At 47.0% G+C, this 27,181-nt stretch overlaps 1 protein-coding gene across 2 annotated transcripts in view; it reads right to left on the bottom strand.

Annotated features, from left to right (window-relative positions):
• Positions 1 to 27,181, bottom strand: part of CSNK1G1 (casein kinase 1 gamma 1) — a 99,624-nt gene that overhangs the window by 67,919 nt on the left and 4,524 nt on the right. For both annotated transcript variants that reach the window (XM_063169320.1, XM_063169321.1), the window contains exon 2: positions 11,959 to 12,066. The gene's annotated coding sequence lies outside the window, so the exon portion shown is untranslated. The remainder of the gene's footprint in view (positions 1 to 11,958; positions 12,067 to 27,181) is intronic.

Below are 27,181 nucleotides of genomic sequence, written 5' to 3'. Positions count from 1 at the left end.
TGTGATTCCAGGGACTGTGCATCCATGTCCTCCTGTGATTCCAGGGACTCTGCATCCATGTCCTCCTGTGATTCCAGGGACTGTGCATCCATGTCCTTCTGTGATTCCAGGGATGACCCCACAGTAACTCCAGTGTTCTTCACCACCACTCAGCCTCACACAAAGAGAGGATGAAAAGGCAAGAAGGGTGCAGTGGGTAGAAGTCTCAAGTACATTCTGTGCAGATGAACTTTAAGTCCTGGCCTGGCAGGCAAAGCCCAAATGCCCCACAGCAAACGGGGAAGAGAACTTTGCCAAGTCTGTGTCATTCCACCCCACAGACTCTTGATGGTGCCCAACAGACTTCATTCAAGGCTGCTCATCACTAAAATCTCCTTCTAAGAGCTGGGTAATAAACTGGAAACATGGTGATGTAAGAGCTGGAACTGCAGCACGTTGTAAAAAATAGCAATGGTGATGCCACCAGGAGAGAGAGGGAGTGTATTAAGGGAAAACACAAGAAAATCTGAAAATCCATGATTTAATGGACATATTTTTTTCTTTTAATGCCTGAACTTTACCTTTTCATTTCATGAAGATACTGCCTTTTCCAGCAGATAAGGAGAGAGGAGCAGACCACCCTGTCCTTCATATAATGAGACATTTGGCAGGAATTTGACTGACATCACGTACATATTTTATTTGCAACTAAACCATGTCTTGAAGAGGAAACTTTGTACCTGAGACCTACACAGCGAGAGAAATCTGCCCCAGCCTTTTATGGGCTGCTTTTATGGAGGTGAATGGCTGTCAGATGGGGTGACAAACCATTCACCTGCTTATGAACCATTCACCTGCTTAGGAACCACTCACCTGCTTGTGAGGCTTAGAGCACAAGGGAGCTGGAAAGGTAAGAACAACCCCTAAGTAATAAATCCTACTGATTTGGGCTTAATAAATCAATGTTTCAGCCTAAGCAACCCAATGCTGTTGCCAGCACCCTGATTATTTGCTACCTCTGTTTTGGGAGAGGAAGGTTTTTATTGGGATAATGTCCATTAAAAACTGCCAGAATTTGATATTTAAGGCGCTGTTACCACTCAAAGCCTGAAACCTGCTGCAGCAATCCCCTTCCTGGTATGGGATTATAAAAACTCCATGATGTCAAAACAAGCTGTCTCACCCCAAAACCCACCTGTCCCACAGGGCAGCATCCTTATGGCACATAAAGAGCCATCATTTCCTTCCTCTCTGATAAGACTCCCTGTATCTCCCAGATCTCCCAGCTCTGTGTCCTGATGAGGCAGCTCAGCTGTCAGAAGGATTTGGATTACCTGTGTGACTGAAAGGTGCTGGGAATTACATCCAGACCAAGCAAAATACCCCCTGGAGAAGCACAACCCCCTTGCAGGCAGGCCAGAAGATGTTTAGATCCTGTCTCTTGCCATTTAAATTTTCATTTAGTATAATTTATTTGTCTTCATTTATTTCTAGAAGAAGCAAAGGTCGCTGTGTTTGCTGGCAGGAGGAGCTGCCTCCTCCCCAGGGCAAGGTCCAGTCCTGGTTACTGGTCTGATTCTGTGCTGGTGGCTACACCCACACAAACACCATCAGCCCCATAAAAATCTGCACTTCCTCAGAAGGGCAATTAGGCACTGTGATCCCAAAATACACAGGCAAACAGTTGCATTTGTTCACAGAAACAAAATGTTTTTGGCAAGGAAGTGGCCCATGGCACCTGCCCGCAGGAGGAGGCCAAGCAGGAGCCACCAACACTCCAGGAGCAGCCACATGGCTTTAAAAAATCATAATACTTGAAGGTTTGTGCTGTTGGTTGGTTTTCTGGGTTTCTTCTTCCTCAAATTTGAAGCTGTCTCGGGTTGCTGTTATTTGCTGCCCTGAGATGTGCAGGATGTCTCTGTTTCAGCCTGTGCAACAGAAGAACCAGTCTGGATTCTCCACTCTTCAGTCCTGAGGTTGTTTATTAATTCTTATCTATAAAATTTTCTTTCTGCCCAGACGAGATCTGCTCAGCAGGGCAGCCACAGGCACTCTTTGTGTTGTCCTTTTATACTACAAACTACATATAACATATTTACACTTAATTCCCAATACCTATCACCTATGTTAGACAGTGCACTCCTACTCTAAACCAATCCCAAAGTGCCAACATCACTGCAGAAAATGGAGAACAAGAAGAAGGTTGGATATTAGGAAAAATTTCTTCCCCCGGAGGGTGTTCAGGCACTGAACAGGCTCCCCAGGGAATGGTCCTGGCCCCAAGGCTGCTGCCACAGCTCAAGGAGGGTTTGGACAATGCTCTCAGGGATGTGGGATTATTGGGGTGTCCTGTGCAAGGCCAGGTGTTGGACCTGATGATCCCTGTGGCTCCCTTCCAAGTCAGGATATTCCCTAAGCAATGATTTTTCTAGTCACAAGCAGTAACTCCAAAGCCATATCCAGCTTCAACAGCACATTTATTTTCATTATAAAGCCAAATTTCAGAAATGCTGCTGGGCTAAGGTCATGGCAGTGGATTTAATTCATGTCAGCTGCTGTCACTGACACTGATAACCCTTTATGTGCATCTCAGCACGGTGTCACTGCCTGGTGCTTATCTGACAGGTCAATCAAAGGCACTTCAACAGCGAGTGAACACCTGAGCTCCCTCTCTGAGGTCACCTTGCTGTTTTGGTTACATCCATTACAATCTGTGCCAGAAGAGCTTTACCCTGGAGCTCCTCAATGCCCTAAAAGAGGGATACTGGATTATCAATCCCCAGCACAGCCACGGAGGGCAGGAACAGGCAGCGCTGACACAAACCTTCAACCTCACAGTGCATCCATGGAGCAGCGTCAGCTCGAGGGAGCAGCCTGGAAACCAGCAGGGAAATCAACTGAAGGGATGGCTCAGTTTCACAGAGGTAATTTTACATGACAACTCTTCCTGCTTCTCTCCTTTCCCTCCTGGTAAGGACTTTGCACAGTTCACGGCCTGGCTCCGTTTGCTCTCAACTCCGGACGTGCCCATGGAAAGGGAATGTGGTGCCAAAACAAACAAATCTTCCACCCACTTGTGCTCCAGCAATCCATTAGGAAGGAAAGACAAGGCACACACCACTAAAACTATAAATACCCACCAGTATGGACAAGAGTGAAGGCTTGTGGTTAACAAAAAGAAGGATTTTGTTGCAGTCCTCAAGGCATTAGCCTTATATTTGAGACTCCTGTTTCAGAAGTTTCCAGCCCTCTCCTGTGTTTATGGACTGGCTTGGGTCGGAAGTTCAGTTTGTTCCACCCCCTGTCATGGGCAAGAACACTTCCCCCTAGAGCAGGTTGCTTCAAACCCCATCCAGCCTGGCCTTGGGCACTTCCAGGGATGGGGTAACCACAGCTGCTCTGGAAAACCTGTGCCAGGGGCTCCCCATCCTCAGAGAGAAGAATTCCTTCCCAATATCCCATCTAACCCTGCCCTCTGGCAGTGGGAGCCATTCCTTGTGTGCTGTCCCTCCATCCCTTGTCCCCAGTCCCTCTCCAGCTCTCCTGGAGCCCCTTCAGGCCCTGGCAGGGGCTCTGAGCTCTCCCTGGAGCCTTTTTGAGATGAGCACCCCCAGCTCTGCCAGCCTGGCCCCAAAGCAGAGGGGGCTCCACCCTCAGAGCATCTCCACGGCCTCCTCTGGACTGGCTGCAGCAGCTCTGTGTCCTTTCTTTGGTGGGACCCCTGAGCTGGGGCAGCTCTGCAGGTGGGGTCTCACCTGAGTGGGGCAGATTCCCCCCTGCCCTGCTGCCCATCTGTGGAATCATGCAGGGCACTGGGATTTGGGGGGCTGTGCTCAGTCCCTTTCCCCCCAGGCTGTGTTTGTGCTGGGCATGGCCCTGGCCCAGGGCAGGACACTGCACTTGGCCTTGCTGAGCTCCATGAGCTCCCCACAGTCCCACCTCTCCAGGTCCCTCTGCCTGCCACCCCTTCCCACCAGCCTGCTGACCACAACAAACTGGCATCAATCCCACTTAACAAAGAATTCAAACACCCTGAATTTTTCCACTGATATGATAAAGTCATAGGAGACCTATCCACACATATTCCCTCAGTGAGGAAAATAATGAAGTACCAGCTCAGCTGTGCAGCACTACACAAAGGAATCCACATGGGAATGGAGTTGCTTATCCCTGTTCACAGAAAAAGAACTTCAGAACTTGGGCCTTATTAGATACTGGATCATCCAAGAACTGGAACCACATTTCCTAAGACATCCTTGAATTCACTCACTCCAGCAGCAGAAGCTATAGGAAGTGTGTGCAGCTCCATGAAACTGTACTTCCCATCCTAGAATGACTTAAAAATTAGTGACACTGCAGAGAGAAGCCTAAAGGTTCCTCAAGAACGAAAGCTGTGATATAGCAACAGTTTGGTGCAGAGACATTATAAAACACCTTATGGACTCCTTGGATTAGCAATGGGAGAAACTGAAACCAATGCCCTGTAAGAAAACCATGAAAGAAATGCCCTGAACAAGGAGTGATGATCAGAGCAAGTACTGGAGCTGGAGGAGAAAGCTGTTTATTCTACCTCTCACACTCATCTGGACTTCAGAGTTGAGTTTATCTTTTAAAATGAAGCAGAGATGTCACACAGGTACTCACAGAGATGCCCATCCCGATGACAGCATTGCTTCATCCTGCACTGCATGGCCCTGGACTGATCACAGCTGGCACATTTCTTCACACTGAACCCCAGCACTTGTTTCACAGGCAGTAACCTCACTGAGCAGAGACACAACACCTTTTCCCACCCTCTTAGCTTAAAAACCATCCTCTGAAACAAGACATGGAGGGCTGTTCCATGCAGGACTTGCCTCCAAACCATGGGAGAAGCCAGTTACTGCTGAGCCTCTCTGCCCTCTGAGAGGCACAAATCTCCCATCTAAATCCTCCCCCACCACCAAATCTTCACTGAAACACAGGCTGAGCTCTAAGAATCCTTTGCTGGAACCCTGCCTCTCCCAACCACAGATCCCCTTTAGGTGCTATCTTAAACTGTATTTCCAAGAGTAATTACTCCATTGCAGCACCAGTTCCCCCTCCTATGCCAGCAACATGACCTTGAGAAAGCTGGAAAAACAAGCCCAATTCTTCTGCCTACAAGGCAGTTCTTCCACAAGGAAAGGCAGCACCTCTTGATCACATCTCTAGACAACAGCCCAGTACTTTAGGCACTTTTTCAAACATTGTTTTTGTGGTTTGAAACCCAAAAATGGCTCTGTGCTCAGCCCTTTTGAATCACCACGCGCGGAAGAAAATTCAGGCTATTTCTAGCTGAGTCTTCTCAGTCAGATCATGAACACAGGCAGGTGGCACAAGGGCATTCCAGATTGTTCCTGAGAAGCTGATGCCATGGCAGTGCAGGTGTGATGCACAAACACCAGGCAGCCAAGCCCTGGGAGCATGGAGAGAGCACAGCAATGCTCTGTGTTGGAGTGAAGGACTTCAAAACCATCTCAGAACTTGCAATATTATCAGTGCTGGGCTGGCTTTCCCCAGCTGACTGAACTCACCCTGCTCTGGGTGAATCTGTGCAGCCTCCTGTTCCCACAGCTCAGAGACAATGGAAAATGGAAAGAGACAGCTCATCCCTTCTTGAACCTGTGACCTTCAGAGCTCAGCTGGGGTCAGCCACCATCCTTGTTCACAGGAGCAGCTCCATGTCCCCAGAGATGGCATCCCAGAAAAATCAAAGCTCGATACAATTTCACTGTGGCCAAATTAAACATCTGCATCAAAAAGGTCTTTTTAACCCATTTTCCATTGATAGGCAAGACAACAAGAATTGGAAGAATGCTGTTTTTTCACAGAAACTGCCCAGATTTGATTCTCACTCACCTGGAGAAGAAAGTTTAGGTGAGAAGGAAGCTGAGGGCCATCTGCCTCCTACTATATCAAATGTTAACAATTAGACCTCCCAGAACCTGAGGACAACATTAACATGGAAAGCAAACTCTCAGCCATGCTGGTCTGGCCATCTTCCCTCCCAGGATGCATCTCACAAGGAGAAGCTGCACATGGGAAAGGAAACAACCCACCTAAATATAGCCAGCCCCTTGTTTGTGATGGGGCATTGCTTGACCACATCTATAAAGTGCCAGTCTGGTGTCCCCAAGGGACCTGGCTTCATTACCTGCACTCCCTGAAGTGATTTCCAGCCCTGCAAACCTCTGCTGCTGCTGCTGCTTGAGGAAGAGAAGATGACAACAACCACGTGTTTGCCTGTAGAAATCACATCACCAGCTGGCCAGGGAGGAGGCTGGACAGTCCCTGGCTGCAGCTGATCTCTCCTCTTGCACAGCACAGCCTGGGAGCACTCACACCAAAGGACATCTGACAGCAACAGGAGATGCCCCTTCCAGCAGCCAAGCTCTTCTGGTGCCCCCTGAAACACCACCAGATACAGGTGAAGATGCCCAAGTATTCTTTGGCATCTCTTACACACCTGCATGCTGAGAAAATGAAAGGATTCATATGGTTTTATAATTTTTTCCAGGGATTATTCCCTGGATTACTGTGATGGTGCATGTTAGCAGTGGGGTTTGTTTGTTCTAAGGAAAGGTCAGTGGTACTGTAGGACAATTTTCCCGACACACACACATACAAAAAGCAACTTACACCTGATCTAGGTGGTGATCAGGTACAAAACTTAGCAGTCAAGCTTTAGTTTTCCTGGTGGTGGGGTTTTTGCCAGGAAAGCAGTCAGTGAGACCAAACCTCCAGCACAGCTCAAAACCAACTCTGTTTACAACAGCACAACCACAGAGTCTGGGTGTGAGTCAAAGCTCCATATGTACAGCAATCCACACACTGGTGGAATCATGGAATGGTTTGGGTGAGAAGGGCCCTTAAAGCTCATCTCATTCCAATCCCACTGGCAGGGATGCCACTCACTGTGACAGGTCCCTTCTAGATTCGATCTTAGTCTTTTAATCATCTGCAAGTGCTGGAGCTCAGAAAGAGGGGTTGAAGTGATGAGAAAAAGCACCTAACCCTTAGAATTAAAACAATTCAGTGTTTACAACTTCAGAGTCATGACCCAAAGGAAGTGAGCAGCAAGGAAACCTTCCCAGATAAAAATCAGTTTATCCCATCTTCTATCCTGTCCACAAGCACTTACAGCAGCTGCCCTCAGGTGAACCCCCAAAATGCCCCACAGCACCCCAGGGGCCTGAAGCAGAGCAGCTCAGGCTCCTCCAGCCATTCCAGGGATGGGACAGACCACGAGCACAGCATTAGCAGCTCAGCAGCCAGGCTGAGACAGGCTCAAAGCTGAAACTAGGCAAAACCAAGGTAATTCCAGCCCAGTGGAGCCTCCAGCATTGCAGTCACAGGCCAGGGTCACACCTGCCACTGCTGGGAGGGACAGGGCAGCTCCATGGGCAGAGAGCCCCATATGGCACGGTTACACTGGGGAAGGAGAGAGGGAGGCAAAGCCAGGCTTTAGGTGCCTCACTGGGGCTGAGGATGGGAGGACAAGGCCTCAGTCTGTGCCAGGGCAAGTTCAGGCTGGACATTTCTTCTCAGGAGGAGTTATGGAGCATCAGAATGGGCTGCTCAGGGAGGTGGTGGAGTCACCATCACTGGGGGTGTTCAAAAAACAACTGTTGGTAGGACTCGGTGCTCTGTTCTAGTTCAAAAGGTGGGACTGCTCAAAAGCCGGACTTCATCTTAAAGGTCTTTTCCAACCTAAATGATTCTGTAATTCTGGGATGAGATAATTCTGACTGCAGAGCTCAACAGCCCCCAGGTTACCACATCAGGTGTGTACCCCAGTTAACATCCAGCTCCCCCAAAAGGCACCTTCCTGGTGCTCCATCCACCAGACACCCTCAGGGCCCTCCTTTTCACCTGCTCTGGCACTGGTTTGACCTCTCAGTGAGTCCCTCCAGAACTGCAGGGCTGGCTCCCAGCTGAATCCCACACTGGATTGGAATTACCCAAAAGCTCACCCAGCTCCATCCCCCTGCCATGGGCAGGGACACCTCCCACTAGCCCAGAGTGCTCCAAGCCCTGTCCAACCTGGCCTTGAGATACTCTCATCTCCAAAATATTGAAAACATCTGCAGAGCTGACCTTCTCTGCTCAATCCTTACTTCTCAGGCACAGAGCTATCACCAGTACCCCCATTACAGACCAGTACATCTCCTCTTGAAGATCATCTGTCCCATGCACACATCTGTGCCCAAACTGCACAAGAAGCAGCAAAATATCCTTGTGGAGAAGGGAAATAGCACACAGCCCTGCCTTGATTTATGTAGTCTCTGCAGACCTGGACAATAAAACAACAGACCCAAAAAATCCAGGCTGCACATAATTCACCCCTATCAAAGGATCCCTGTGCAGTTTCCCACACAAGGTGGCCCTGGATGGACAGAACAAACCCCCAGAATGGGGATGGACACAAGAGCTGCCGGGAACTTCTTGCAGTGACCACCAGGACCACTCACCCCACTGGGTCACTCTCTTCCCCCAGCTGGAAAACTGAGGTAGGAGTTGGTTTCCCATGGAAATATGAAATAAGAATAGTCTAGCAAAGCACAAGGTTGATCACAGAAGACCTACAGACAGCAGGATTACCACTAAATACAATTAATCCATATAGAGCTAATTGCCCAAGCAACACTAAGAGTTGTAAGACAGCTTGATCCCATCCCCCAGCTCCCAACACCACCACATTTATGGAAACACTAAACACCACAGACAAGGCCTCACAGTGCACCACAGAAATCAGGATCCCTCACTGCTGGAATCAAACTGCAGGGCCTGCAGTGGGGTTGGAGCAAGGAAATGGAAATCACACTGGCACACAATTGTTCCGCCTCCCTGTTCGCCTTCACACATTTCTCACAGGTCAATTTTAAAGAATTAAGTCTTGTTCAGTGAAACATCTGGTGGCTGTTGCTAGAGGAAACCGACTATCTGCAACATTCGAGCAAAAATAATGAGTTACATAAAAGCCAGACTGCAGAAGCAAGGACAAGTGTTTTGCCAGTCTGTGAATCTCAGAAGCTTACATGAAACCTCATGTTTCATTTCTGGGTTAGAAAACAATGAAGTCAACTCACACACATTACAAAACCCATGAAAATCTGAGCTTTCTCTAAGTTTTTGAGGATATGATTGTGCTGTATTGGAATTAACTTTCTAGCTAGAAGCTGTCATAAAGACTTTCTGCCAACAGCATGGACAGATGAATTACAGCTTAAAAATGGAGCATTTCAGCTTTAGGCACTTTCAGACTCAGCTCCAGACAGAACAAGTTCAAGAGTTAGAGAAGAGGGTTTTGGTCTGCCACTGTTTGAGTTTTCCTGTGCCTAATGGAAGAATATTTCCCTTTATGCTCCAGATCACCTTCTCCTCAGGGTTCTCAGTGTCTGGAGACCAACACAGACCAGCTGAGGCTGCACTGGGCTGAACAGGAGGAGAGATTTCATGGGAGAAGCTGAGAGGAGCTCTGATGTATCAACCTACACATCCACAAGACCAACCAGAAGCCTTTAAGATCTCAGAGCTTTGATGGGGCCTCTCCAGCTCCTGAAGTCCCACAACTGGAAGGGCAAAATTCCCAAGAACACCTCCAGCAGGCAGCTCTAACGTGCTGGAATTGCTCTTCACACGATGTACCTTTCTACAAATAGATATTGCTGGGTTTTTGAGGAGTGCTCGAGCACTTAAATAATCCAGAAGCCTGATGGATGACTAATACAACTAGAAAGCTCCACGTAGAAAGAGAAATTTAGGCTTCCCCACATTGCCAGGGCTGCTCTCAGGATGCAAGCAGGGTACAGAGGAGGCACCCATGGCCCTCACAGGTGTCTCCCTGATTTTGGACATCAGCTTGAGGCTGCAGCTGCTGTTGCTCTTGCTCATTTGTGCCATCCAGGAAAAAAAAATTTGCACCTAAGGCCAAATTCCTCAAGCTGGACGTGGCTGACTGAGCACACTGAGGTCACTAAGGCAGGGCCAAGAGCCAGCTCCTCACTCACATGTGTCTTTAAATATTAAATTAAAATACACAGAAAGATTAAAGGAGGCAGGAACAGGAAACAAGCTTCCCCCAAGTGAAAAAGCATGCTAGAAACACAAACCTTGGGAAATAGGTGCATCTGAGGCAAAAACCTTGCCAAGATCCTAGACATCTTACAGAAAAGCAAGCCAGTGACTTCAGCTCCAAAATAAACCCTCCACAATATCACAACAGCAAAGCTTTAGGCTGCAGGGGCTTCTCTTTGAGAAAAAAATAAACGTGAAAGAAGGCCCAGGCAGATGACACAGCCTCTGCTGGGCTCACAGGAGATATTAAAGCACTGCACCAGCCTGAAGTGCTCAAACTAAACACTTTTCAACAATTAATGACACTCCTACTACTGGCACCAAAAATAGACAAATTGGTTTTAGGGAATGAAGCTGCAAAAAAAAACTGAGATACAATATCAAGCAAAATTGGAAGCAGATTTCTGCTCCAGGCTGGAAGCTGCTGAGAGGATGAAACTGTGGCACATCCACCGTGTCCCCCCTGCCCCCAGCTGAAATTACCAAAAGGCAAGAGCTCATCAAACTTTCTACAGAGAAAATTCTAAATGGAAATTACAATTTTAAAAGAATTTGTTTTGTTGAATCACTTTGAAAAAAACAGAAACAAATTCCCAAAGGATGCTGCACAATTATGGCCCTAAACAAAACATCCAAGTGACTTAATCAGGATCACTTAGTCTGCACAGAAAAAAATTGTTTATCACTACATAAAGTCCAGAAAGGGAACTCTGGTGCCAGTTTCAGCCTTCAGGTACACCCCAAAAATCTTTTGTGCCAAGCAGGGACTTGCACTCCCCGAAGGTCACCATCCTCACCAAACCAGAACACTCACTGGTTTATTTTCATGAAATCGAGGGATCTACCCCCACTGCAACCAGTCCAACACCCCCACCTACAAATACTATTCCATTTGATTTCTGGAGAGGAAAATTTTCCCAACAACTTCAGTTTTGAATTTTCTGCTCATTCCATAGGTGAGCTATTATAGATTAGATAACCTGGCCATTATTTTGTTTGTCACACAAACAAACTTATACACACAACACAACAACTCTGCTCTGAGTTCACCACAGGAGACTCTGGACTCTCCCTGCCTTTAATCCTGCCCAATTTCCTTGTTAGTCACTGACAAGCAACACTGCAGCACCTACTTCTCAGCTCCACACGTGTCTTTCTAAAAATAATGCCAGGGAAAGGAAATCAGGGATGTAAGTTCCCAGATAAGTTACCTCAGATGAAAAATGCTGACAAAACTGAGAGGAAAAAAAAGAACAAAATGGAAATAAGGAATAAGAATTGAACAACTTACATTTAGGTCTCTAAGCATCCTTCCATAGGCTTGGTAGGTATTTTATTGATACTCCAGATAAGATACTGGATTTTTAGTGCCTTGCCTTATACAGAGAATCAGTGAATCACAGAATGGTTTGGGTTGGGTGGGACCTTAAAGATCAGCTTGTTCCACCCCCTGCCATGGGCAGGGACACCTTCCACCAGCCCAGGGTGCTCCAAGCCCTGTCCTGGCCTTGGACACTGCCAGGGATGGGGCAGCCACAGCTGCTCTGGGGAGCCTGTGCCAGGGTCTCCCACCCTCACAGGGAACAATTTCTTTCTTGTATTTAACCTAAATTTCCCCTATTTTAGTTTGAAGTCATTCTCCCTTGTCTTGTTCTGGATGAACAGTCCTTCTCCAGCTTCCCTGTAGCCCCTTCAGATCCTGGAAGGCTCTCTGGGGTGTCCATGCAACCTTCCCTTCTCCAGGCTGAACAACCTCAGTTCTCCCTGCTTCCACAAGGGAGGTGCCTCCTATCAAACACAGGTGAGTTTGGGTTTTTTAGGAATGACTGTTTGAGCTCCAAGCGAGGACATCCCAGAACATCAAAGGCATGTGACACTCACCAGCTGATGTGTAATTCACTTCTTAGGCTTGTTATCCAAAATCACAGGGCAGGGAGTGCTGGGGCACGGGAGCAGCAGGGCAGCCAGGCACTCATATCTGTACCAAACCTGGGAAGGAAGAAAACACACTTTAGGAGGTCTCCATGCAACAGTTGACACCAGTGACTTCCAATCTTATTGTATTCTGCTTAAAAAACAAAAAAGGCATTGTTTGGTTTCAGCTGGATATGGCAGCATTCAAGTATGGGGATGAAACAGAGCCAAACCCCACTGCTCATAGGAAAATCTTTACCCTTTGTCAGGACAAACTCAAAGCTTTCCGTGCAATAAATAATGTGAATGTCAGTGAGTTCTTTAAAAACACATCTTTCTGTCTCTTCAGTAATTGGAGGGTTGGTATTTGGTGAACTGTGCTTCCCCACCTTGGCAAACAGGTTCCCAAACCTGAACTGCCCTGACGCAGAGTGCCTGGGCTGGCTCCATCTCCTGCCCTGCTCCAGGCACTTTGGTCAGCAGGAAGCACAAGGGGTTTCTGCTTGTTTGTGACTTTCTTCCTTAAAAACCACCCTCCAAACAGTGATTTCTGAGGGGGAGTGCACTGTAAGACACACGTGGAAGTCAAACTGAAATGAAACTATTTCTGGGTAACTCTGCCCAGAGCAGCCAGAGACAGCCTGTTCTGTTCTGCACTCAGAACTTGGGCATGTAATGCTCTTTGGAAGAAAACACATGGAGAGTGCTAACAAAAATGAAAATTTTAAAAAGCAACTTTGAGTTCTGACTGTCATCTAAAGAAGATCCTTCTGAAACACCACAGGAGAGTCCCTTACACAGCTCTCCATTGAGTATTCCAAGCTAAGTTAGCACTCTATCCTTATTTTTCCATTATAGCAAGGTAACAGTAAAGGTCCACATTAATAACCTAAAACAGAGGGTATTTTTGCTTTCTCCAACATGAAGTGCAAGACAGACTGAAGCCACCGTGGCTGTGCTGTGAGTGACACCACTTTGACTGAAGCACGTGGGAATTTGGTGTCCACCTCTGACCTGTCCTTTCAGGAGCTTGTGGTCAGTGCAGCCCAAGTCACACCCCTGCTTTTCTGATGTTGTTCATGGTTTCTGTCCTTCAGAAGCCTGGAGGATTTCTCAGTGGGGTTGTAGCAGACTTTGAAAGTCCTCACGAGCTCCCAACAGCTGTCATTAATTAATCCTCCTCTGCAATTATCCAGCACCAGCTTCAGAACGAAGCCAAGCGCCATTGTGAGGAACACATACCTCTACTCCAGTGTACAAGCAGTGACACTCACTCCTCACAAATGAAAAGGTATTAGGGAGCTGAATGGAGCCCTCAATATAAAATTTACTGTGAAGCATTTAAGGCCACCTTTTGTTCTTCTTTATTTGACCAGGTCAGAGGCTGCAGCAAGGAAGAACCAGCCAAACTTGTACCAAACCAACCAAGACCTCAAAGCAAGGAAAAACACAAGCACCTATTCACAGGAAAACAGAGACTGCAGCTTTATTTAGTCACTTGTCATCCACTCCTGGGCAAAAAACTGGAGCATCCCATTAACATGACAGTCCACATACTTAAATGCTGAACACCCTTTCAGCTCTGTTGTCTTGCCACTTGGAACATGCCCTACTTAAACTTAGAAAACCAAAAGCTGTGCATAAAAATTCCAGATGGGTTCATTCATTCCTCAGTTTCCTTACACCAATCCCGATGTTTGGTGATGACTCCAAACAAGGAAGCAGAACAGAAGACTCTATTTATAATGCACTCCATGGTACAATGATTCACTTGAGGAATAAAGGTAAATAAATCATCTCATGCCATCCTAAGGTTCAGGTCTGAACCAGGGGTTAGGCATTACTCATGTTCTGCTCAAAGAACAAGACGACCAGCACGTTACAGAGGATCAAAGTGTAACGTGGGAAAATCCCCGTGCCAGTCTGACCCTGCCACTTCCTACTGCCGAGGCCAAGTGGCAAAACCCATCCCAAGCTCATCCAAGACCTTTTTTTAACAGGGCACAGCAAAGCACAGCAAACATGACTCCCACGTTCACACAGATGTGACTCCAGCATCTTGAGAGAACCCCAGGTTCAAAATGCAGAGCTTGGTCTCCATCCTTTCCCTGGCCACACACCCAGAAATCCTGCCCGTGTTAAACATGGCCAGGAACCTCATTTAGCTGCAAGCATGGCATGGAGCAGAAGGGCACCTCTGGCAATGGTTAGCAAGTGAGAATATGTGGACAGCCCTGTTAGAGCACCAGTTTATCATGGGAACAAGCTCCAGCCTCTCCCTTTCCATCCAGCCTTGATGTGCAAAGCCTGACATTGAAGAGAATCCAGGGACCACATCCCTGGGTGAAGGGAAGAATAAGGCAGAATGAAGAATGACAACAAAAGAGGAAACCTGAAACTATGACTGGCAAGTGGGACCTTTCCTAGCTCTTGACAAATAATTAACCCTTTTTGCACTTAATTAGCATCTTCAGACACTGAGCCCATTTCCTGTGGCATGTCCTAGCATGGACAGCTCCAGAGAGGCCTCAGGCCCAGAGACACACACCTGGAGCTGAACAGGCCTTGATGTTTTACAGCCACGCAGGATCCTTCCATGAGGATGCCTTGCTTTGTACCAGGCACTTCAGCAATAAGTCACTGATTTTCCAGAGTGCCAAAGGCAGGAGGACATGAAGCAGTCAGGGGTGTGGGGCTGGGCAGGGGTCCCACACACCTGTATTCAGGAGAAGACCCCCTGTATCAGTCAAGAGAACCACAGCAAAGTGGTCTGTTCCCAGCACAGGGCCAAAAGCAGCATGCTGCTCACTTGAGGAAGAAGTTCTTTACTTCTCCCAGGTGAGGCACTGGAACAGACACACTGTGGACTCTCCATCCCTGGAAGTATCCAAGGCCAGGTGGGACAGGGCTCTGGCCCAGGGGAAGGTGTCCCTGCCCATGGTAGGGGTCAGAATGAGATGAGCTTCGAGGGGCCACTCAATCTAAACCATTACCTGAACATCACAGAGTCGCTGGCTGGAGAATCCACAAAGACCCCAAAAACTCTTTGAGCTGTCAGTGTGAGAGAACAGGGCTCCACCAGAAGCTTTAAGCCTTGCTGGTTATTTTCCACATTACCTTTCAAAGCAAGGAGCAGAGGAGAAGTTTGTTTCAGCTCCAGATAAAAGCTAACATCCTTGAGGGCATGGTGTGAAAAGCCAGCATTTGCTACCTAGAGTACACAGCCAGGTCTTTCCTCTCCTCCAGGGAAATCCTTGGCAGCCTGAGCCAGGAGGACATGACTCCTGCCACAGCAGAGGAGTTACTACAAATCCACTTCTCCATAGTTCTCCATGGAAGCTGGGACACAGTTTTTGGATCTTTCATACTTCAGCTCATTATTATTTTATTACCAGTACAAAACTCAGGCTAGCACTTTGAAAAAGCTTCTCATCTTTAGGCTGGAGGTGTTTGTACTCTTCCCAAATTAAAGCACAAGAACAATATTCAGATTCCAACCTAATGGACACTGCCCTGCTCCAAAGTGTTCACACCACTGAGCACAGCAGAAAAGGAACAACTGTTCCCACCAGTCTCAGATGATGGAACACAAGCTCAGGAGCCAACATGATGCTCCAGCCCTTGTGCTGAGCTCAGACCATGAGAACCTGGCTCAGCAGTGCCCAGGATGTGCAATTCTCCAGAAACAAGTGACTTATGTGAAAAGCAACCCAGCAGTTGTGGATCAGTGGGGGCTCACATGAGCAGACTCTCAATCAAAGCATTCCACACTGATATGGAAAAACACAAGGTGTCTGCAGGCCATGTCTGGTGTGTGGTAAAGCCTCTCCAGGACACCTCAACTCTGCCAGACAGCTTCAGCATAAACCTTGAATACATGAAGCTGTGTCAGGGGAGGGTTAGGTTGGATATTAGGAGAAGGTTCTGCCCCAGGGGGTGGCCAGGCACTGAACAGGCTCCTCAGGGCATGGTCACAGCTCAGGGACCTTTTGGACAGCACTCTCAAAAAGTGGGTGGGAATCAGTCCAGCTGATAGGGTGGGATTGCTGGGGGGGCTGTGCAGCACCAGGAGCTGGACTGATGATCCCATTCAGACCTCGTGTCACATCCTGCAAGAGGCAAAGAGGTGAACCAAAGAACAGGGCACAGATAGCTTGGAAGAGCACCCATGCACACATGTTTGGGAAGGGAAGGAAGAGAGCAAGAATACTAAACATTTTCCCACTTTCAGTGGTTTGTATTTCTGGGCCTCCCCAAGTCAGTGTGGGCACCTGAGTGTTCTGGGGGTGATTGTTAGGGTTGTCCTGTGCAAGGTAATGGACTTTGCTGGTCCTGGTGGGTCCCTTCCAACCCAGGCCATTCTGCAGGGCTACAGAGAACTCTCAGTGCAGCCTCTTGGTGAGGGTGTCCAGTTCTTCTCCAGACTCTGTACACAAAGTTTTCACAGCCACAGCAATCCCTGGCTACCTGAACAACATCTGAGGAGGTGTCCTCAGCCCCATTTAACCCTCTCTGGACCTCATGGCAGCAGGAGGGGACTGTCCTGCCACAGGCACCCTGATGGCTCTGTGACCTGACCCTCGAGTGGCAGACAGGTCTAAACAATCACTTCTTGGCAGAAGGGAAAGAGACATGAACTTTGGCTGCACACACTCAATAAACAGCATTTGCTGTGAATAAATCAGTGACATCATCTGCTGGTTATCAGCAGATATCAAAACCAGCAGAGCAGCAGTGAAGCAGAAAGGACCTCAATGACACATTAAGGCTGTCTGCCCTCAAAACATGAAATGTAGCAGGGTCAAAAGGGGAAAAGTCATACATTGTTGAGTAGATTTTGCTGCCTTTTTGTCAAAACCAAACACATTCCACGCCTGAGGAAGAGCTGGACAGAAAGATGAATGCCTTCATGACTGCACTTGAAGCAAAGCTCCTGCTGGGACTCAGTAATTTGCAAATTCCTCCCTGAATACACCCCAAAGCTGATATCTGCATTCATTCTGCTCAGCTGAAGCAAGAGAGTCAGCCTTTGTAACACACTGTACTTGGGCACTGCTCAGAACAGCCTTTATCAGCTCACACCAAGGTAAAAAAATAAAATCATACAAACCTGTGGCTCACAAAACCCATTTGACATCTCTCTCCCAATTCCCTTAACTCATGAGCAGCCTGCATACCTCCAACACAGCAAGGAAATGCTGCAAACAGGTCAAGATCTCAATTCTGTATTTACAAAAGGAAAACTGCAAATGTTTTTGGAGTTACCTAATGCCATCCTGTCACAATGTTCAGAGGGGTTTTCAGATGAGGGAAGAGACGGAGATTTGACTCCATGTTTCAGAAGGCTTGATTTATATTTTATGATATATATAACATTAAAACTGTACTAAAATAATAGAAGAAAAATGTTTCATCAGAAGGCTGGCTAAGCTAAGAATAGAATAGAAAGAATGATAACAAAGGCAGCTGTCTGGGACTCTTGTCTGAGCCAGCTGACTGTGATTGGCCATTAATTAGAAACAACCACATGAGACCAATCACAGATGCACCTGTTGCACTCCACAGCAGCAGATAATCAATGTTTGCATTTTGTTCCTGAGGCTTCCCAGCTTCTCAGGAGGAAAAATCCTAAAGAAAGGATTTTCCATAAAAGATGTCTGCAACACCATCGCAGCACATGAAGGTTTGATATTCTCAGTAAGCTGACTGTCCCTAACACATAACAGGGGCCCACACTTCAATAACAGCAAAATATTGAAGGCTTCCAAAGTGATGCTAACCATCTTTGTGATCAAAGGGAACAGAACAGTGCCTCAAATAATACAAGAATAAAAAAATCAGAGAAAACATGAAGGCAACTTCAAGTAGAGTCTTGCAACACAGGAATATCATGGAACTAGATTCTTTAAATCTTTTAACTCACCAGGAACAGAGGCCTGCTTATTCTAAATTAAAATTCATTATATTTTCCCTGCCTATAGCTGAGGTACCCCAGCATGGAGCTGCCCTGTGTGCTTCCAGCAGATCATTCCATGGGATGTGTTTTGGTGACACCTCAGCCTGGGAGCACAGAGATGTGACAGCTCAGCTGGGCACTCTCACGAACAGAACTCTAATTTATCCTTCCAATGTGAGCCTCTGCTCCCAAACCCTGACCTGCCTGGTACAGCTTCCAGAGCCTGAAACTCCAACAGGGAAAGCCCACCCAAGGAGTATTTTACTTTTCACTTTGAGATGATTTAACCTTTCCCCCTGCAGCAGCTGCAGATACTGTGCAAGGAACAGTGGTCTGGAGGAAGGAGAGAGTGTGGCTCAGGGAAACACGAGCACATATTTTAATATGAAACATCTGCTTTTTACTCCTTTTTTATGGCAAAGAAATTGAGTTTTTCCCTTTTGGCTTCCCCTGCAGCAAGAACAAAGGGCACCCCACACCAGCACCCAGTAAGGGTCTGGGTGCCCTGAGTTCACAGAGAAGGGTCAAAACTGAGCATCCACCTTGACTAAACACTGAGTTATGAAAAATACTTAAAAGTGAGAATTTGAACTCCCACTATCTTGTGGAAAAAGGCTTTGAGGAAGACTCTGCTCACAATCTGCCCCAAGTGCCTCTGCACAGCACTCACTCACCTTACACCCCCTCTGAAGCACACAGCATGCAGCTCACACACTCTCTATTACCATTATCACACCGCACTTTGCTCATATTTTGTATTATTATTATTATTTTCTTCTTTCTCAAGGATCCCTTTATGGGTTTCGTGAATCACACAGGTAATATCCTTCTGTCATCTGCACAAGAAATGTCACCACTCCCAGAGCCTCTGGGAAGAGGGACAGACCCCTCCTAAGTTTAAAGTCACACTAAATGGCATTTGCTGCCAGCCATGGCCAAGTTCACACTCCAGGTCTCAATCTCAACCCAGACCATTGTGCAGTAATACTTTAAAAAATAAGAATAATAATAAAAAAAACCCCTTGAAAATAATCCCCTCTAGTCTAAGGAATTTTCTTGCAAGATCCTTTTGATTCACATCTGAAGGAGAGCTGCTTCAGTTCTTCACATCCTTTTGAAGAGAGGATAACAGAGCTGCTGGAGCACTCGCTGCTCCCAACCTGCACAGCAATGACGATTTGCTCCACATTTCCCCCTTACTACATGGGATTACTCAATCATTAACAGACTCTTGATTTAGTGCTCTTTCAGCTCATAGCCCTCTCCAGACCTAAGCACAAGCCAGTAACACAAATGCAGATATTTAAGATCCTGTTTCCTCACTGGAGAGATCCAGAGAGCTCATCACACACTCAGGTGACACCATGGCTCTCTAAAGAGAGGGAACAACACTAAATTATCTGAGTAGTCTCCATTCCTCAGGGCCTCTGCTGCTGCTCCTCAAGTTTTTAGGAGACCTAAAGATATTTTGCTGGTTCTGGTTCTCCTCCTCCATGTGTGAAGCCCACAACAATCCAGATATGCCCTAAAAGCTGGGGAGATGCCTGCAGCCTAGAACTGACCCCAGGATGAAACAGCAGCTCTGAAGGAAAACCCACAGGTGCTCTCTGGACCATGGAGCAACCAAGGAGCTGCAGGAACTCCCAAGTGGCTTCTCCCCTCATCACAGCCACTGCTGAGCAAGTCTAACTCATCACAGCAACAGGGGAAAGCCAACCCAACAATACCTGGAGAGCTCTGTGCCACGTTAGAAACTCAGGGCAGTTCAGGAACAGGTTTGACAAGCAGTATATGGGAAAGGCAGGACAAAATCTCCACTTTTGGGCACAGCAGGTACCTCTGTGGAGGTAACAAAAAAAGACTTCAAGCTGTGAACATTCCACAATAGGATATTTCAATCCCAGGGAAAGTATTGAAACACTGAGTGTCACGTTTAGGTATGAAACCACATTAATGGCTCCTCATCCATGCTTAAAGTTATTAATTTAATAGGTCAGTGTCTGATTAAAACTAGATTTTAGCAGGCACAGAAGCTAAAAAGCAACCCACAGTTGGTCAGCCACGACATGAACACAAGGGAAACAGCCCCAGGGACATATTGGGATCACCCCTATATACATACATATATATATATACATATACATACACACACATGCATACATACACTGCATGTAATTTGTATGACACAGAGTAGGACATTAACTTGTGCTTGTCTTGGCTGTCCCTGCCCCATTCTGGGCTACCAGCTGATTGCCAGCCCAGCTCCTGCTGGATCCCACACTGGCAAAGCTGAAGAGAGGCATTATGATCACCTCCTCCCACTTTCTGCATAGAAAGGTGGAATTTCAGTAATTTTTCCCTTTTAAAGGGACCGAGAACTTTATGTTCAACTCCTTTCTTCATCCCTAATTTCTAATTTTATTATTTCCCTCCTTTCCATTTCTATCTACCCTCCCTGGAATGCTTTTACTCACAAGCCTCAGTACATTGTAGAGCAAATCTTCTTTGAAGAGCACAGCATGGGAGGCCTGTAGATATGGACAGTATCCTGGAAACAGCTGGAGATTTCCCCTCCTCTGAGAATCCCTGAGGCATCCTCCAGAGCTCTTCAGAAACACCACCTCCTCATGCTGCCCCAGGATTCTGGAAAGGCAGGAGGCTCATAAAGGTGGAATTAACAGGAGGAGAGCATCAGTGTCAACTGGCAATTGAGGATGATCCAGGGAGCAGCAAACTTCTGCAGTCTGCTCCAGGATCTGCCATTCCTGGATTACAGATGTTGGCATGGACACAACTGCCCAGCCCTACCAGCATTCATTTCATGGACATGCTGATCCTGGGTTTGTCCAGCTTCCTAAACCAACAGCTTCTACACAGCCACAGAGCAACATTCAGAAATTTGCTGCCAGCTTTTTAATGTAATCCTCCCAATCCCAAGAGTCTCAGGCATTTCAGACTGCCCAGGACAGGCAGCTTCTCATTCATCTTCAACTCCACTTTCTCTCTCTCCACATGTTTTCCAACCCTGGTAAAGATGCAATGACCAGAAATGCACAACACAATAGGAGTAGTCACACACTCACCCACTGCAATTTACTCAGTGCATTACTCAGCGACCCCAATCCTTAATCAGATTAATATTTCAGCCTTCCAAGAAATAAAACAATGTGCGCTATCTGTAGCAAGCAAGAAACCAGTGCTCCAACAACAACTGAGTCAATGCCAGAGAGATGAATCCCAATGGCTCCAAGCCATGCCCATGCCAACCATAAAGGTTTTTGCCCACTCCCCTGCAAATGAGTTTCTTTCAGAAGGCAAAAAACCCCACACCACTCACTGTGCTCCTGAACAGCATGGCAGACACTCCAAAATCCTACTGCAGTTCCCAGCAACTTTTCCCATTCAGCTGGCAGCGTGCTGCCAACTTCAGGGGAGCCTGGCATTTTTGAGCATGGCAGAAGAGCTCCTGAAGTGCTCTGAGTACACATTGAGGGCATCTTCTTCATCATGCTTGTAGGTTGCATTATATATTTAATTAGAAGCAGCTTCAAGGAGAAGCTGCTGAAGTTGAACATGGAGGATAAGTCTCACTTCACACGAGGAGCAAACCCACACAAGGTGCCAAACTGGCCACCTCTGTGCACCAGCTCACACACGCTGCTAAATTCTCCCAGAAGCTGAAAAGTTATTTTGCACAGATAAGCTTCATGTTACCTTGAAGGCAAACTTTACATCTCCCACAATTCGGAAATTGCATCTGCATGAAGCCTCTTTGGTTCAACTTCCATTTTCAAGCCCCAATTTTCAGCATAGCTGTCAATTAGAAATGTCTGTTAGCAACTAATCTGCCTCACCCACCACACCATGCCTGCCTCCTTTGAAGCCTTAATACCCACTGGAGAGGATGGCTTTGTACCAGAAGATCATTCATGAACCTTTTGCACTGCATTCAGGTCCCGAGGGAATTCCTGCCAACAGCCACGCTGGAAGCGTTGGCCAGTGACAAACACAAAAAGCTGTTTGGCATCCTCGAGCCTCAAAGCTCTGTCCACCACACAAAAACAGTGTTTATGTGTTGAGGGAGATACAAGTAGAAAGTCCTTGCAGCACAAGGTCGTACCAAGCTCGCTGGAAGACTAAATTTAGCCAACCTGTGCCTCAGGCAAGTCTGTTAGTTATGGGAAGCTCGGATACTGGTGTGGAGCACTGTTCCTAGGGTAAATCCCATGGCAGACTTGGCTCCATTTAATTGCAAATGATCTTGAAGCTATAAATGGGGAGCCTGATCCCAACCCATCAAAGAGGAGCTGTCTCTGAGTACCCCACAAACTCAGCAATGGGACACTGCCATCCTGTTAGGGCTGCTTGGCTTGAAACTACTACATTCAGAGTGAGCAGGAGGAGCTCAAGGAGGTTTAACAGATGGCGTTTCAGCACAAATATATTTCAGAACACCTCCTTAGCAAGCACATTTCCTCCTCTACCTCACCTCACACTACACTTCTAACAGCTACACCAGAGCAGATAGACAAGAACTCAGGGATTATTCCCAGCTTCTGTAAATGTTAGCAGAGGCTGACTGAACAGTTTGTGAAGACAAGCCCCAGTTTACCAAAAAGTGTATCAGCCAACAGTTTTGTCAAACATTTAATAATTTTCCAAGCCAAACAGGCACAGGTGACTCAGTTTCTTCAACTGTATCAGGTCTTAGGGTCAGCATCAGCCACGAGCCCACGGAAGGACCAGAGCAGTCAGCTGAGCTTTGATGTCCAGCATCACTGCAAGAATCTATCTGTAGGAAAATACAATTTAAACAATCTGGTTTCAAGACACCACTGAGGAATTTCTGAACTATCTGCCTCAGCCCTACAGGTCTTTAAAGATGCTCAAGAACTTATTTTCATGCCAGAAATTCAAACAGAAGCATTAACTCGAGCACGCAAAGCCAGGATCACTAAGATGACCACACCAAGTCCAACCAGGCACAAGGTTTCTCACATTACATGTTGAGTGTGTATGGTCCAAAAGGCATCTGGAAGTCAGGCTCCATCCCCTGATGCCTCTGCAAACAGATGGTGACACAGAAGGCCACCTGAACATCAAACAGCCACCCTGCACATCACTGTTCTCAATAAATTTGTCCTTGCAGAGGCCCCAGCCAGGAGGATGCCATCACCCCTAGGTCCCCCAGCCAAAACCTGTAGCTGTCACCGCAGCAGCCAAGTTCCACCAAACCCCCATCTTCAATCACACTGTCCCTATAAAGTTAAAGCATCAGGAAAAACAGAACAAGCGGCTCCAAAACATCCCACTCCCAGTCCCAGATCATGACAGGAAAAGCCATTCTGGCATGCCCAGTAATTCCTAACACTTAGAAGGGATAAATCCACCAAGTGCCAGCACTGTGCCCAGCAAATCCACACAAAACCAGAGAGCTGTGAATTGTGTTGGAGCCTAATACCAGGCTTGGATTTTAATCACAGAATGCCAGGGATCTGAGCAGAGATATCCCCCCAGAGATGCAGAGCACAGCCCAGGGATGATTTACCTCACTGGCAGTGCATCTATCACAAATCAAACTGAAGCCTCAGCGCTGCCAACACTGCACAGAGCTGCTCCAGAATGGGAAACTGGTCAAAGCCTTTCCAAAGAGAGAGGACAGCTGGGAAGCAGGATCACATGCCAAAGTGGCTCCAGGCCTGATGTCAGCTGCAGGATGATCATTTGGAGAACCCGAGGGCTTCCAAAGCATCCAACCCAGCACTGAAGGCTAGCCAGCCGAGGGTGGCTAGAAAAATGAGAGAGCAACCAGGGAGTGAAAATTATTCAGGATGGGGAAGAATCATAAAATCCCAGACTGATGTGGGTTGGAATGGACATTAAAGACCACCTTGTTCCTCCTCCTGCCATGGGCAGGGACACCTTCCACTAGACAAGGCTGCTCCAAGCCCCACCCAGCACGGCCTTGGACACTTTCAGGAGCCTCACCAGCTGGGGGAATGAGGTATTTTGGAAGTGTTTATTGCCATCTAAAGCACGTGCTGCCCCAGTCCCTTCCCCCAGCACAAACCAGAGTGCTGTGACCTGCCAAAAAGCGACACCAAGGATGAGTCTGCATCATGAAACTCCTGAAGGCGAGACCTTTGAAGTCCAACCCGGACTTGAAAAGAGACAACTACAAAGCCTGTGGCCTCTGCTTCATTAAAATAAGATGTTAAAGGTTCTTAAGTTTCATTTGCTCATTGAAACTTGTTCTTGTAAGATCTAGGAAATAAAAATAAACTGCAGAAACTAAACTGGCCTCGTGCATTACAAAGGAAGACAGTTAGAAGGTAACTAAGGACAGCCAGGATGGGATTTATTGCTGCACAATGAAGGAGCTTGTTCCAGCCTTGGGAAGAGTCAAACTCTTCCCTGACACTTGCCAGAACTGCCACCTTCCATGCATGATATTAAAGCTGTATTTTAGAGAACTGCCTCTTATTTGTTGTAATAGATCCAAACAAACAGCAGTCAGATCTGGAAGGAATTTTGAGTGATGAGGAATGAAAGCTTGGAGATCCAGCAAGTCTGAGAGACTTCAAACTTCTATTCTTCCAAACTGCTACTCTTCCAAAACCCACCTAAAGAATTTTAGACATGAGAAGTAACATTAATGGCTGGGCTCAATGATCTTAAAGGTGATGCCAACCTGAACAAATCAATGAGTCAATCTATGAACCCCTCCTTGCTGAGCACAAGACTGATGCAGACAGATTTCCTGTGTTAATTTTCCCTGTTGTGAGCCCTCCATTAATGTGAAGGATGACAGCTGAAATTATCTGAATCTATCCTCTGACTTGTAACTCAGAAATGAATGTGCAAAACAAAGGAACAGTGAGTCTGGCTTATTTCTACAAACAAGATATTACCTGTGCCAGGGCCTCACCATCCTCACAGAGAATTTATTCCCAATATCAAATCTAACCCTGGCCTCTGGCAGTGGGAAACCATTCTGCCTTGTCCTGGCACTCCAGGCTCTTGTCCCAACTCCCTCTTCAGTTCTCTTGGAGCCTCTTTAGGCTCTGAGGTTTCCCTGGAGCCTTCTCTGGTCCAGGTGAGCTCCCCCAGCTCTCCCAGCCTGGCTCCAGAGCAAAGGGGCTCCAGCCCTTGGAGCCCTGGACTCCTCTGGATTTTCTCCAGCACCTCCATGTCCTGTTGATGCTGGATCCCTGCAGGCTGGGGCAGCTCTGCAGGTGGGGTCTCACCTGAGCAGAGCAGAGGGACAGAATCCCCCCCAGCCCTGTCCTGCTGCCCACGTTGGGGGATCAGCCCAGGGCATGGCAGGGGTTAAACCATGAACTGAGCTCTGCAGCAAATCAGTAAGATGGAAGAGATCATCTTCTCTAACATAAAACAAATAGCTCCAGGAAACACGTCAGGCAGGTTGGTTTCACAGAGTTCAAATAGGTTTTGCCTACAAGTTGATGTAACTACCTCTGGCACTGATGCACAGCAATTCCTTGTGGGCTGGGAAAAAGGAGCAGCTCTATAGGAACCAGGTATTTCAGAGCTTTTTTAACCTCAGCACTGAACTCCTCAGGCTTTATCACCAGACATTAAAACATGTATATAGGACAGCAGCTGCTCAGGATATTTAATAAATGATGTGGCCTCCTCTAATGCACCCCACACAACGTGGCCAACTCATCCAAGAGAGAGCTACAGAGACAGGATGACCTCAGGAAAAAGATTTGGGGCTGTAGAAAAACCTTCACATCTTTGTAAACAGCCACAATATTCCCAGCCTAAAGGAATGTCACAATAGAACTGTAAGAAGAAGGGGAAAAAAAAAGGAGCAGGAGAGCAGAGGCAGACAGGAAAACAATTTTCCCATCTCCCTGGTGAATATCCCCAATTCCTGCATTAAATGCTCAGAGTAGCAAATCCAAGCTATTCCATTGTCTTCCACAACACAGAAATTGTCAGGCTGATCTTGAGGGTGGAATCACTGTCAGCTTTTCAGGCTTTTAAGCTGTTCTCCTGAAGAGATTTGCTCAAAGATGAGCGAAGCAAACCAGAAGATTCAGACAGGTAAGAGACACCTATCCATTGCAGGAGATCCAAATGGATCTGACAAGAAGGAAGAACATATGAAAAGCCAGGAGAAATTGGTAATTTCACGCCTAGTGAGTTCCATTGTTGCTTTTGCCAATTTCTAGGAAAAAAGGGATTGTTTAAAAGGTAGGGAGAGTCTGATGAACCAGAAATTAAATGGGCCATTTAACAAGAAATTAAAATATCTCCTCCCTCAAGTGAAAAAACAAAGGTCAGGGGCTGGGGGGGTGTTAATGTGCAACACAGAGATAAAGCAGGTACAAAAATTCTGAGATTTTACCTCTTCATAGAATCCCAGAATGGTTTGGGTTGGAAGGATCTTTAAGCAAGCCCATCCCATTCCATGGGCAGGGACACCTCCCACTATCCCAGGCTGCTCCGGGTCCCATCCAACCTGACCTTGGACACTGCCACGGGTGGGGCAGCCACAGCTGCTCTGGAAAAGCCGTGCCAGGGCTTTACCACCCTCACAGAGAGGAATTTCTCCCCCAGCAACCCAAATAACCCCATCCTCTGGCAGTGGGGAGCCGTTCCCCCTTGTCTGCAAGGGTACAGAGGCAAAACTCAGGCTGAGAATAGGAAGGCAGAGAGAGCAAGAGCTGTGTGACAGCACCTCAAAGAATGGCTCCCACACTCGGGCTTGGGTTCATTTAGGATCTGAGAAGGTTTTGGGACAACTGGAAGCCTGTAAAAGAACGAGGACTGAATGGAGCAAAACAGCACCGTGACAGTGGCCCCTGCAATCAGAATCAAAGGTTCCTCTCACAGTGAAGAAGAGCAGGGAAAGCCAGCAGATCCAAGGAAGAGTGTATATCTGAGGAGGATGCATCTTTGGGGGGAAAGAAGGTGATTCATAAGAGCCTCATCTCCTCAGGAACTCCTACAGATGGGACAAGAATTAGCCATGTGAAAATCCACAGCTAGAAAAAAAATATCAACACAGTGCAAGTCAGCTGGAAAGACAAAAAAAAAGGGTCAGGAGTGTTTCTTCACAAATGCTGTAAGTCTAAAAGCATGATGGAAAAAACCTCAAATGTCTGGTTTGCAAGTGGACAGAGCAAGTTCATTCAAGTCACAGTGGAGAGTAAGGAGCCACTAGACATTAAAAAAACACAAGGAGTAAAAAATATTCAGAGG

Source organism: Melospiza melodia, chromosome 15 (assembly GCF_035770615.1).
Source record: "Melospiza melodia melodia isolate bMelMel2 chromosome 15, bMelMel2.pri, whole genome shotgun sequence".
Lineage (NCBI taxonomy): Eukaryota > Metazoa > Chordata > Aves > Passeriformes > Passerellidae > Melospiza > Melospiza melodia.
This window is presented reverse-complemented; position numbering and strand designations above follow the sequence as displayed.